General features: G+C 49.5%; 1 protein-coding gene across 1 annotated transcript in view; it reads right to left on the reverse strand.

The window, feature by feature from the left end:
- Positions 1-14,287, reverse strand: part of IGDCC3 (immunoglobulin superfamily DCC subclass member 3) — a 46,943-nt gene that overhangs the window by 8,573 nt on the left and 24,083 nt on the right. The window lies entirely within an intron of this gene.

Here is a 14,287-nt window from a genome sequence, read left to right on the forward strand (position 1 = left end):
CTGCGATTTCATTAAAATCCACTTTGCTTCAAGTGCGGGAAGGCGGTACACCATCTGTCCAGGCAGGCAGCCCCTCGTCTCAGGCACTCCATCAACTGGGACAGTTGCTCCCCTCCCAGAGGAAGCCCTCCCCCACAGCAGCAGGGACACTGGAGCTCATCCTGGCTCCTGCTCCTGGCTCCCTGGTGTGGACAGGCCACCCTCCCCGTGGCCCCCATGCCCCATCTCAGGCCCCCTCAATCCACCAGCCTGATCTGGCCTCCAGGGTGGCCCAAAAGGCAAGCCTTTGTGCCCTTCCACCCAGTCTCTGGGGGCTGGCTCCTTTGTGGCGTGTTCTCCATCTCATTTGCATGTGGTTCATTAAATATAAACATGCATAAAAAATCCCCCGCCCTGCTTCCTCGTCTTTGAGGGCCTCCTGGGAGTGTGGCTGATGGGTATGTGCGCCTCTTTGTACATGTGTGCAGGGCTGTGTCTCTGTGTATGTGGTCTGAGTGTCCGCGTCTGGACAGGAATCCGTCCACTGCTGCGGCGGGTGTGTACCTCTGGTTCGGTGCAGGTAATCACACACATCCCCACGCAGGTACAGCCCTTATAAACAGTACCTTGGGGCGGGAGGTGGGGGGTAAGTGTCCCAGCTGGTGCTCCCATCAGGCTTGGTGAGAGGATCCCCAGGGAGCACTGGGAGGTCAGCCTTCCTGGTCTCAGGCCAAAGACTGTGTTTGGCCAAGGGAGGTCAGCCCAGGGTCTTGGGGGAGGGGGGCCGAGGTGCCGCTGGAGCCTCTCTACTGCCTCTAGCCCTCCACCTCCAGGAAGGCAACTGGGTGCCATGAGCCCAGGGAGTGGAGAGGGCATCCAGGCTCCCGGGTCAGCTGTCTACGTCCCCCAGGCCCTGCTCCTTCGAAGATGGGGAGCTGCCTGCCTCCTCCTCACTCCAGCTGGAGAGGAGCTCGCAGTCCCCCAGGGACCTGGGGTGGGGACTAATGGCTCTGCTGACTACAGATGCCTCCTCATTAAGGAACGAATCCTTTTGTGCTTCTAGTCCCATTCTGGGATCCCTGGAGGCACCCACTGCTAGAAGCTGGCCTGAGGAAATATACAAGGGAAAGGGCTTCTTCTTATCAGGGTGCTAGGGATGGAGAAAGTCTGGCTTCCACTGCCTGGCTCCCTCCTCCTCCCCCCAGCACTAAGCAGCCACAGCACAGTTGGACACGGAGCTAGAGCTGGAAGGGTCGCAGGTATGGAGCCAGTCTGATATCCTTCACTGTGTACAGTGTAACTGACTCCTACGGGTCCCCTGGGGCCGCCTGGATGCAGTTAAGTCCACCTCCTGCTCACATTTCCCATCCATCAGAGCAGCACCTTGCTGTACCTCTCCATCAGCTTTACTTGGTTACAGTTCTGCTAAACATTTAATTTGAAGGGTAGTTTTGCCTTTGAGAGTAATTGAAAACCATGAATCTGAAGCTAATCTATTTTAGGAAGGGGAAACTGAGGTCTAGGCTCTCTGCTGGGATGTCCCTTAGTTCTGCAACAAGTTTCTCACTCTCCAAAGCCAGGTAACCGCAAAGTGGACTGCATGTTGGACTAGCTTCTTCTCACTGTGTGGAGGAAAGGTAATGAGCTCTAGGGAAGGCTCTTCACCCCCACCCCTGGGAGTCCAGCTGGCTGCACAGGTGTGGTCCAGGAAGAGCAGGTGCAAGAGGAGGGTGTGGTCCTCTTCATCTGAGGCTCCTCCTTCCCTCCCTTCCTTATACCCTCTCTCAGCTTTTTGGTCAGTCCTGCATATTCCTTAGGCGTCCCAAGATTTCTGTGAGACCCTGGGCAGGCAGCGTCCTCTCAGCCACAAATGAAGGGAGTGGACGAGCCACTCTTCAGGGCTCCTCCAGTCCTGCCACCCCATCTGTCTTCATGAACAGGATTCACAATCTCTGGGCCAGCAAACTCAGCTTAGCTGGAGTCTCCTAAAATCTTCCACGTACATCTGGCTCATAAGCAATAGTATTTTTTCTTTTTTTTTCCTTTTGAGACAGGATCTCACACTGTCACCCAAGCTGATGTGCAGTGGTGTGATCCTAGCTCACTGCAGCCTTGACCTCCCAGGCTCAGGTAATCCTCCCACCTCAGCCTCCTGAGGAGCTGGGACCACAGGCGCATACCACCACGCCCAGCTAATTAAATTTTTTTTTTTTTTCTTTTTCAGATGGAATCTTGCTCTGTCGCCCAGGTTGGAGTGCAATGGCATGATCTCGGCTCACCGCAAACTCCGCCTCCCAGGCTCAAGCGACTCTCCTGCCTCGGCCTCCCGAGTAGCTGGTACTACCGGTGCACACCATCATGCCCAGCTAATTTTTGTATTTTTAGTAGAGACGGGCTTTCACCATGTTAGTCAGGCTGGTCTCAAACTCCTGACCTCGTGATCCGCTCGCCTTGGCCTCCCAAAGTGCTGGGATTTCAGGCATGAGCTACTGCACCTGGTCAATTTTTGTATTTCTTATAGAGACAGGGTCTCCCTATGTTGCCCAGGCTGGCACAGAATTTTTTTCTTTAGGAAGTTTGAGGAAAAGGGATGTTGGGGCCACTTCAGCCCCCTCAGGGTGGAACATGTTTGATTCACAAGTGTGTTTATGCCCTGGCTTGTGCCAGGAAGCCACAGAGCTGGGTGGACTGTCCCTCATTATGTCTCTCTAGGAGGGTCCCTGGGCAAACCTGGGGAAGTGGGGCTGAAGGCCGGACCTCAGGGCACCCTGAGATCTGAACGAGTCACCCTGCAGGCCACTGCGTTGCTGATGACAGTACAGACCAGCTAGTGTGTTAGCACTGAGTATTTATGTCTGGTGCTGGTGGTATTGTGTCTGTGGCTGGTGCACCTGACAGTGGTGCTGTCACTTTGGCTCTTGATGCTTTACACTCCTGTGGATATCTGTTGGCCTGGTGGGGACAGTTTTGGGGGGTGATGGGCAATGGTCTTCCAGGTGTGAGGGCCAGAGAAAGCAACAGGGAGGACAAAGTCCTGCTTGGCAGTAGGTGGGGAGAAAGGAAGAAGGCACCTTTGTCTACAGTGATCTGGGAAGGAATCTCCCAGCCCCGCCCTGCCCCCACCAGAGGTGCGACCAGGTTGTGGGGAGAGACAGAGGGCAGAAAGTGAGCTTAGCAATTCACAGGACTGGAAGGGAACAGAACACAGGCAGGAAACAGCTCCTGGACACCTCTATAAATCACCCAAGGGGAGGGGCCTCCTGAGAGCCAGATCTGGGGCCGCTCAGGGAGGGGAGGGGGACTCTCTTCCTGGTCCAGGACCTCTGGTGAGGTCAGGCCTGGATCTGATTAGACAGGCTCCAGGGGGAGGTGGGGGGCAGCAAAGGGTCGAGGTAGAGTGCTGGGAAGGAAGCTCAGGCCCCCCACCCTTTGGCCATAGCCAGACTCCTATCCGGTGTGTGATGGTAAAAAAATCTGGGGGCATGTTTGGATGGAGAGTCCAAAACATAACCTTTGCAAAAGTGAGGGGCCCTGGGGCTCTGAAGTGCCGGCTGTCCCCACCTCATACAGCCATTCAAGAGGGGCAGTTGTGAACCACAGACTCTTCTGAAGGCCACCAAGGCCTGTTCCCTCCTTGTATCCATCCCTGCCGAAGACCAGGGACACACAGCCTTCTGGATGTCCAGCACCTCCTCAGACAGGCGGGATGATGATCATGTTTTTGCTTCCTCCAGACACATGCCTCCCATACACTTCTACCCACTGCCCCCAACTTTTCCCTTTAGAACCGTATCTTTTCTTTTTTGAGACAGAGACTCGCTCTATCACCCAGGCTGCAGTGCAGTGGTGTGATCTCAGCTCACTGCAACCTCTGCCTCCTGGGTTCAAGGAATTCTCCTGCCTCAGCCTCCCGAGTAGCTGGGACTACAGGCGTGTACCACCATGCCCCGCTAATTTTTGTAATTTTAGTAGAGACAGGGTTTTGTCATGTTGGCCAGGCTGGTCTCGAACTCCTGACCTCAAGTGATCCACCTGCCTCAGTCTCCCAAAGTGCTGGGATTACAGGCATGAGCCACCACGCCCGGCCCACATTTTCCAATATAGTGGCCAGCTATTAAGCACTTGAAATGTGGCCAGTCCAAATTGAGATGGGCTGTAAGTATCAAATACACATTGGATTTTGAAGACCTAGTATTAAAAAAAGAGAGAGAGAAAAGACCCTAATCTTAGGGAAATGCAGATCAAAACTACAATGGGATGTGTACTATCAAAAATACAGAAAATAGCAACTGTTGATAAGGATGTGGAGAAATCAAAACCCTTGCGCACTGTTGGTTGGGATGTAAAACAGTGCTGCTGCTGTGGAACGCAGTATGGTAACTCCTCCAAAAATTAAAAATAGAATTAGCATGTGATCCAGCAATCCTACTTCTGGGTATATACCCCAAAGAACTGAAAGCAGGGTCTCAAAGAGATATTTGATAGTGTCTATAGCAGCATTATTCACAATAGCTAAAAGGTGAAAGAAACTTGTGTCTATTGACAGATGGATAAACAAGATATGCTGTATCCATAGAGTGGAATATTATTCAGCCTTAAAAAGGAGGAAATCCTGACATATGCTACAACAGGGATGAACCTTGAGGAGGACACTATGCTAGGTGAGATAAGCCAGTCACAAAAAGATACCGCATAATTCTACATATATGAGGTACCTAGAGCAGTCAAATTCATGGTCCACAGGGCCTTACATCATCAGAGGACTTTGAGTAAATTTCAGTCATCAACATTCCATGTCTGTGCTGTCCAATGTGGTAGCCACAAGCCACATGTGGTCATTTATTTATTTTTTGAGACAGAGTCTTGTTCTGTCACCCAGGCTGGAGTACAGTGGTGCGATCTCAGCTCACTGCAACCTCCACCTCCCAGGTTCAAGCGATTCTCATGCCTCAGCCAAGTAGCTGGGGTTACAGGCACCTGCTAGCACGCCTGGATAATTTTTTGTATTTAGTAGAGATGGGGTTTTGCCCTGTTGGCCAGGCTGGTCTTGAACTCCTGGCCTCAAGTGATCCTCCCACCTGGGCCTCCCAAAGTGTTGGGATTAACAGGCATGAGCCACCATGCCCAGCCTCACATGTGGCCCTTTAAATTAGAATTACAGCCAGTCGCGGTGGCTCATGCCTGTAATCCCAGCACTTTGGGAGGCCAAGGTGGGTAGTTCACATGAGGTTGGGAGTTCAAGACTAGCCTGACTAACATGAAGAAACCCCATCTCTACTGAAAATATAAAATTAGCCAGGTGTGGTGGCACATGCCTGTAATCCCAGCTACTCAGGAGGCTGAGGCACGAGAATCGCTTGAACCCAGGAGGCGGAGGTTGCCATGAGCCGAGATAGCGCCTGGGCAACAAGAGCGACACTCTGTCTCAAAAAAAAAAAAAAAAATTAGAATGACATACAATTAAAAAATTTAATTCCTTCCTTTCACTAGCTCCATTTCAAGTGCTCAGCAGCCACAAGTGGTTACTGGCTACACTATGGGTCAGCACCAATAGAGAGCTTCAGTCATCACAGAGAAGTCTATCGGATAGCGCACTGGTGCAGACCCGAGGCAAGGACGTGGACTCCCCTACCTCCCCTACTGCCTTCTCTCCTGCTCATGGTCTCTCTGGCTGTCCCACCAGAGAGCACCCCTCCTCTCCATCCTCATCACTGGCCAGCCTTGCCCCTGCCCGCACCCTCCCCTCTTAGACACGTGGACTCAGAGGCTGATGACGAGGCCCACACCGGATCCCACGCTAAGACTGTCACGCTGCAGGGCAAGGAAGGCCTGACATGGAAAGATTTCCGTTCCCAGTGAGGAAATACTTGCTAAAAACTGTTTTTACTTTTGTGTTTTTTTTTTTTTCTTTTTTTTGAGACAGGGTCTTGCTCTATCGCCCAGGTTCACCTCGACCTCTTGGGCTCAGAACTGTTTGAGGTAGCGGTACAGGGAGGAGATTAATGGTAAAGGTTCTGGAATCGTACAGAACTGAGTTCAAATCTCAGCACCACCATTATGAGCTGTGGGATCTTGGGCAAGTGACAGAATCTCTGGAAATCTCTATTGTCTCACTTATAAAACAGGGAAGATCACAGCTCACGTCGCTAGAGCCACTGCAATAGGGGGATTCAATGAGCTATGTTCGTAAACTGCTTAGCGCAGGCCTTGGCAGAGAGCAAATACTGGCTGGCTATCTATTCTTGAGGGAAGATGGTATAATCTTGAGTTAAAAGGGAACTGAGAGGTTGTGGAAGAGCAGGGCGGGGGGTCAGGAAGAAATGGTGGTGGCTCTCTTCTACCTTTAAAGGGCAGCCTCTTTCCTCAGAGGGGATGAGGCTCAGAGAGTGTGTGATGGAGCTCAAGCTGTCTGGAGAAGGGAGTAAAAACTGGATTTGCAAGGCCTGAATGGTGTGGGAGCAGGATATGGCGGGGTGGGGGCGAGCAGCAGGGTATAAACCAGAGCCTCTTCTACCTTACTTCTGCATGGGGGCTTCACAGGGGTCCCAATAGACAAGCTGTCAGTTGGAAGAGGCCACTGGGTAATTGAGGCCTTGATTTCTCTAGTAAAATGTTTATGAAGCCTATAAACCCAGCCCTTTATTGGCCAGGCTCATTCCGGGGGTTGGATGTGGCTCTCCGAGGTATAGTTAAAACACCTGCTGAACTCAGGCACCCGATGGCTACTCTGGCCTCCACACGGACCCACCGGAGCCACCAGGAAGAGTGCTAGTGGGGCACAGCTGGGGCAAGACGGCCCCTGGAGGGCAAGGAGGCCAGCCATGTCAAATGCTCTTTAAACTCCTCAAGGCACCTGCAAATGTCCCATCTCTAAAAGTTTATGAGGAGAAAGGTCGTGGAGAGAACCCTGAATCTGGGAGAGGCTGGCCACTTGCTCAGGGTCCCTGGTGGGGCAGTGGTCTTGTCAGCAGGGTTCTCTGGCCCAGGCTCACCCTTCCCAACCCTCTGTCCCATGTACTCATCATTCGGGTCCCCACTTAGCCCCTGACTTTGTTTCTGCTAGGGAAGAACCCCCACACTGACTGTGATCATCTGGGGTGGAGGAAGCGTGACTTACTTCCCTGGGCTTCTAAAGGAGCGTCTGAGAGTTGAATGAAGGCTCTGAACCCAAAGAGTATGTTCTGAGAACGGGGAAGGCTGTGTGGCATCTGGGTGTTGGAGTGGGTGGGAGTGGGTATGGGAGGACGGGTGTCTGGCATTTACAAATAGCCTCAGGGGACTGTGGTGGCTTCGCTGGGGGTGACTGACCCATCTGGGACTTTGCCTAGTGACCCTGCTCTGAGGAGCCTCTGGATGCCTTTGTCTGCCTTCTTGGCCTCCTCATGTCCTTCACCCCCTGCTTTGGGCCCCTGAACCCCAGCCCCTCCCTCCTCCCTCCCTTGTTACCACCAGCTCACCACTCCCCCACACCCAATTCTAACACAAAAGGCAACTTTGTCTTTCAAGTCAGCAGCCATAAATCCACATCTCTCCCCTCTCAGCCACCTCTGACAAACAGGGGCCTGGATGAAGGAGAGGTGGGGGGCAGTGGGAGGTTGGATTCCGCTTTGGGAATGTCCCCACATCTAGCTGTTGGTCTCCTGGCTGGCGGACTGGGTGAAATGGACTGCAAGGCCAGGAGGCAAAAGGGCTCTCAGCAGCCTCTAGGCTAGACTTTTACAAGCCAAGGGGAATAAAACCGCTTAAAGCCCTGCTTTTAATTACTCAGCCCCATAATTTGGAGGCTCCAGTTCTTCCTCCAGATCAAGCCTCCCTCAGTGGAGGGTGTGAAGTGTGCCTGGGGGTGTGTGCTGTGGGATGCAGGCAGGGCGCCTGCCTTAGACAGCCCAGGGACTAGGGGGTGCACTGCCCTGCATTTCATGGTAGCCTCTCACAATGAGGGAGGAGGGAAAGGGAGAAAAGCATCTCCTCCTCCATGTGACCACCCCACCAACCCCACGGCCAGGTTTTCAAAAGCAGTCCCAGTTTCAAGTATTTTGCCCTGTTTTCATCCTACACATCAGGCAATGAGTCAGGAGGTGTCCTGGTTTTTGGTTTGGGAAATATAGTCATCTGTTCTATTTACACAGCAGACCCACTGAGTCAACTGTAAGCATTCATTCAACAGATACTTACTGAATGCTAATGTCTCAGACAGGACGTTCTGGCACCCCAGGAACAAACTCTCTCCATCCCACAAATCCGTCCTTAGATGTGCACACCTAAGCTCCTAAGAAACATCAGCAGGATGATGGCCAGGTGCAGTGGCTCACGCCTGTAATACCCAGAACTTTGGGAGGTCGAGGTGGGCAGATCGCTTGAGCCCAGGAGTTTGAGATCAGCTTGGGCAACATGGTGAAATCCTGTCTCTACAAAAAATACACACATTAGCCAGGCATGGTGGTGAGTGCCTATAGTCCCAGCTACTCAGGAGGCTGAGGCAGAAGAATCGCTTGAGTCCAATAGGTTGAGGCTGCAGTGAGCTGTGACTGCGCCACTGCCCAGGTAACAGAGTGAGACCCTGTCTCACACACACACGCACACACACACGCACACACACACAAATACAAAATAAATAAGAAAAGAAAGAAAGAAAAAGAAAAGAAAAGAAAAAACAAACATCAAAAGGATGAAAGCACCAGAGCCAGGAAGGTCACTGTCACAGTAATATGGTTCTGAAAAACAAAGACCTGCAAAGGCCATCAATGGGCAAAGGTTAGATATTACTTCCATCTGTATAACTCTGAGAGGTAGGGATTACTAGCCCTTCTACGTTAGGTAACTTGCCCATGGTCACACAGCCAGTCAGTGATGTTAAGGCAAACATTTGGACTTACAATGGTCTGACTCAAAATCCAAGGGTCTTTGCCTTCATCACAAAGCTGTCCTCAGTGGGGAAATATATATTCACATGACCCTTAAACATCACCGATGAGGCCTAGACTCACCCAGAAAAACACAGAGGCACATAACCTCTATGTTGCTAGACCCTTACTGCCACCCTTCCTACTCATACTCAGAGTCACCCATGACACAGCAGGCTTCACTTCAACTCCCCCAGGGTTTAGTGGTAGGTTTTATAGAGAGCAACTAATGCAAATAAGCACCATGATAAGGTGGTATTATCACCCCCACTAATGGGCACTGTGCTGCCACATGGCTCCTAATTTCTATTAATACAGGCATATAAACAACCAAGATGGCTCTTCCTTGAGCACTTCCAACTCTGCCCTCCAGCAGATCTGAGCTGTGAAGCCTTGCGAGGGTGGGCCTGCAGGTCTGTGCCTGTAGTCTAGCCCATTGGGTTGTATAAAATACAGAATTTATTTTTCTGTTTTGAGGGGCTTGGGGGGAAGCACTGTGAAATGCTAGTTAGTGGCTTCCATGGAGTAAAAGGGTGGCCACAAGACTCAGCTCTTTTTTTTTTTTTTTTTTTTTTCTTGAGACAGAGTCTTGCTCTGTCATTCAGGCTAGAGTGCAATGGCATGATCTCGGCTCACTGCAGCCTGCAGCCTCCACCTCCTAGATTCAAGTGATTCTCCCACCTCAGCCTCCCGAGTAGCTGGGATTACAGGTGCCCGCCGTCATGCCTGGCTACTTTTTTTTGTATTTTTAGGAGCAATGGGGTTTCACCATGTTGGCCAGGCTGGTCTTGAACTCCTGACCTCAGGTGATCTGCCTACCTTGACCTCCCAAAGTGCTGGGATTACAGGCATGAGTCATCATGCCCGGCCGAGACTCAGCTCTTTTAACAACTGGATATGTGATCTTGGCAAAGGCAAAGCCCCTCTTTGAGCCTCTTTTCCCTCCTCTGTAAAATGGGGAAATGTGAGTTGGACGGCTCAGTTACTGGGTCTCATCCAGTAACTTTGAGGCACATCTGCTTCCAAATACCAGTCAATGGTGCAGGGTCAGGGGCTGGGAGATGACTTGGAATTCCTCTGCCTTGGACTTGAAAATGTCCAGGCCCAGCAGAGCCCCTCTCCACAGACTGTGTGTCTCTACCGGTGTCAGGGTCACCAATCTTCCTTATGTAAACCTGCCCAGTCCCACAATATTCCTAACTTCCGTCGTTCTGGTCAGGACACCGGATCTCCCTCACCTCCCGGAAGAGTGTCTGGTTAGAGGGGCCCAGGCTGCAGCTATTAAGTAAATTGCTTTCACATGATCACAAGGACAACTCAACAAAAACAGATACTTCCCCTGAATTTCCAGAACCATATATTAGGATTTGTAGGAACTAATATAGTTGGGGTTTAGGTAACAGAGAGGCAGGTTGAGATCAGCTCCTGGCTCCGTCACAGATTCCCTCTGTAACCTTTCGGTTCCAACCTTGGTTTTCTCATCTGTAAAATGGGAGTGGGGCAGGAGAGACAAATAATCTCTAAGGTCCATACTAACATTAAGATGCTAGGATAACACTGGGTAAAGTGGCCCCTTTCCATCTGTCAGAGGCCTCTGAACCAGAGTAACTCCATCTTAAACAGGAGCTGGGTGAAACGAGGCTGAAATCTACTGGGCTGCATTCCCAGATGGGTAAGGCATTCTAAGTCAAAGGATGAGATTTTGTCAGCACAAAATACAGGTCATAAAGACCTTTCTGATAAAACAGGTGACGGCCAGGCGCGGTGGCTCATGCCTGTAATCCCAGCACCTTGGGAGGCCGAGGCAGGTGGATCACCTGAGGTCAGGAGTCCGAGACCAGCCTGACCAACATGGCGAAACCCTGTCCCTACTAAAAATACAAAAACTAGCTGGGCGTGGTGGCGCATGCCTCTAATCCCAGCTACTTGGGAGGCTGAGGCAAAGCAGGAGAATTGCTTGAACCTAGGAGGTGGAGGTTGCAGTGAGCTGAGGTCATACCATTGCACTCTAGCCTGGGTGACAAGAGCAAAACTTCGTCTCAAACAACAACAACAACAACAAACCAGGTTGCAGTAAAGGAGCTGGTCCACACCCAATAAAACCAAAATGGACACGAGAGTGACCTCTGATCATCCTCACTGCTACACACTCCTACCAGCGCCATGACACTTTACAAATGCCATAGCAACGTCAGGAAGTTACTCTATACGGTCTAAAAAGGGGATACATGAATAATCCACCCTTTGTTTAACATATCATCAAGAAATAACCATAAAAATGAGTAACCACCAGCCCTTGGGGCTGCTCTGTCTATGGAGTAGCCATTCTTTTATTCCTTTACTTTTTTTTATAAACTTGCTTTCACTTTGTACTGCAGACTTGCCCTGAATTCTTGCTTCGCAAGATCTGACAACCCTCTCTTGGGGTCTGGATTGGGACCTCTGTCCTGTAACATATTTCTGGCCATCACAGAAGGACTATAGTGCAGAAACGCTTACCCAACGGCTACCTTTGGGTAAGTGTTGGGGTCCTGTAACATATTTCTGGCAAACAGTGGAAGGGACGATACTGAGGAGACACCCCAACCCAAAGGAAATAGACTGCAGAGCTGATTGGAAGACTTTGGGTAAGTGATTCGGTATCCAGGTAAAGAATGGGATTGGGTTAGTGGCCCAACTTCAGGGAGTTAGAATCTCTTCAAGACAGAGCGGGTTAAAGGCCCCTCTTAATAAAAGGCAAGGACGCTTGAGCAACCCTGGGTTAGAGGCCCAACTTAGGAGGGTTAGAGTCCCTTCTAAGATTTAGGGGGTTAGAGGCCCCTCTTGGTAAAGTCCCTCTTGTCTAAGAACAGGTTTGGCACTATGGGATGTTAACTGCTATCTCTTTGGATTAAGCTGCTTTGCACTCTTTGCTGATGGCTGTGGGTTATAGGATTAGGCATGTACAGGATCTTGGGACATGGGGAGCTTTTTCCTCCCTAAAACAGGAAACTCAAGAGCTGCTAGGGTTGCTAGAAAAGAACCCTGCTTGACCAACAGCAGCCATCTGAACTTTTCTGTGTCACTGCAATGCGTGGGTCTTTCTGTGGCCTCCCTGATCATTTCGCTTTCCCCACCCTGCCACAGGCAATGCTTTTCTTTCTCTCCTTTCTCTTTCTTATCTTTTCTATTACTCAGGGCGACCATCTTGCCCAGAGACCATGTGTTGAAACTCCTAGTTGGAGGTTGGATTAAAGATGACAGGCTCATCTGGGGGCAAATTTAAGCCTTGCCAGTTTGATATTGAGTGCTAAGCAGAGTAGCTAATGTCTATGTTTTATTATCATACGTATTTCGCTCTGGCCAGAATGAAAAAAAATAATTTCCCTTTATGATGCGGCTTGGCCCCTGGGGCGATAGTGCCATAAGCCAGATCAGTAGGGTTACTCAGGGAAAGGGAACCCAGAAGCCTGACATGCCAGCAAAAGGGAAATAATTCCTTACCAGTCAGATTTGGGGTTTCTCTCTCTCTGTGCAAATGGTTGAATGAATGGAAAAAAAAATCTGTATCTCCTTTGTAAAGTTTTGATTAATGCAAAAAATAATTCTAAGGCTACTCTTAAGCTGGTGTATTTTGTGCTATGAATTCATTTTCTGTGTCGAGGGGGTATTTCAGGATAAAACATGGGCTTAGAACACCTGTAAGTCCACTTTTCAAGATGACTCCGCAAGCTGGTCGGTAACAAACTTGGCTGCAGGTCCCTAAAACAAACAATAAACTGGATGAAGTCTCCACTTTGCATTATGTTCTTGGGAGCTTCACCTTTTAACCACGTGGCGGTACTTTCTTTTGGTCTCTGCCTTCAGGGAACAGGAATTTTAGGGTTTGTGTCATAATTAACTCAAAAAATGTTATTAAATAGTTAAAAGCTTTTGCAAGCTCAAAATTAACTACTCTAGATTTCTTCCGAGAAAGAAACTAGAGATGGCCCCATCCTGTAGCTCAGCAGCTAAGGGTTTTGCACTTTCACAGTGGTGGTCTGGGTTCAGTTCCCCACCTAGGAAGTAAGTTGTTTCTGGTTTAAATATCTGCGTGACCTTGTCTATTCTCTTCTCTGTGGACTGTCTTAAATTTTCTTTTCTCTAAGCACCTAGGAGGTTACCTTTGGTAAAGATCAGAAGTTAGAAATATTCGCCGCTTGGCAGGGCTAAAGTTGGGTAATAAGAGACCTGAAAGGATTATTTATTTATTTATCTAATTTTTTTTTTTTTTGGAGATGGAGTCTCGCTCTGTTGTCCAGTCTGGAGTGCAGTGGCTCGATCTTGGCTCACTGCACCCTCCACCTCCCAGATTCAAGGTATTCTCCTGCCTCAGCCTCCTAAGTAGCTGGGACTACAGGCACCTGCCACCACGCCTGGCTAATTTTTGTATTTTTAGTAGAGATGGTGTTTCACCATATTGACCAGGCTGGTCTCGGAATTCCTGACCTCAGGCTGCCTCAGCCTCCCAAGTGATTCACCTGCCTCAACCTCCCAAAGTTCTGGGATTATAGGCATGAGCCACCATGTCCAGCCTGAGACTCAGCTTTTTTTTTTTTTTCTTTTGAGATGGAGTCTTGCTCTGTTGCCCAGGCTAGAGTGCAATAGCATGATCTCGGCTCACTGCAACCTCCGCCTTCCAGGTTCAAGCAATCCTCCTGCCTCAGCCTCCCGAGTAGCTGGGATTACAGACGTGTGCCACCATGCCTGGCTAATTTTTGTATTTTTAGTAGAGATGGAGTTTAACTGTGTTGCCCAGGCTGGTGTCAAACTCCTGAGTTCAGGTGATCTGCCCGCCTCAGCCTCCCAAAATGTTGGGATTATAGGCATGAGCTATGGTGCCCGGCCAAGAGTCAGCTCTCACCTGCACTTCTGCCTGGTATGTCCTAGGCTAGGCTCTATACTTAGTGCATAATTAAAATCTCGAATTTACCAAGGTTTTCACCAAAAATAAAAGTTGCTAAGAGTTAACATTATAACATGTAATTGAAACTACTAAAGAAACAATTTAACATGCAAGGTGTGTAAAGAAAGTAAAATGTGTTTTGGTGAAAGATTATAAGAAGTCATGAGAATGTGGATTTTTTTCTGCCTAAAGTATTATAGGATTGTTTTTAGTAAGAAAAAAAATCTAAAGTTTAAACAAGGTGTGGAAGGTTCATAAAAATTAATTGTAAGATATTCCGTGTGTGAACATATTGGCTAAAGTTAAAGCCGTATTATTCAGTTTTTCCGTAAATTAAACATTGGAAGCACAACAAGTATTTCTTAGAGCACTAATCTGCTCTTTCACAAAAAAATGTAAAGGGTTATAAAATGTTTATAAAGATCTTACTGGCCAGGCGCAGTGGCTCACGCGTGTAATCGCAACACTTTGGGAGGCCGAG

This window comes from Piliocolobus tephrosceles, chromosome 6 (assembly GCF_002776525.5).
Source record: "Piliocolobus tephrosceles isolate RC106 chromosome 6, ASM277652v3, whole genome shotgun sequence".
In the NCBI taxonomy this organism is placed as follows: Eukaryota; Metazoa; Chordata; class Mammalia; order Primates; family Cercopithecidae; genus Piliocolobus; species Piliocolobus tephrosceles.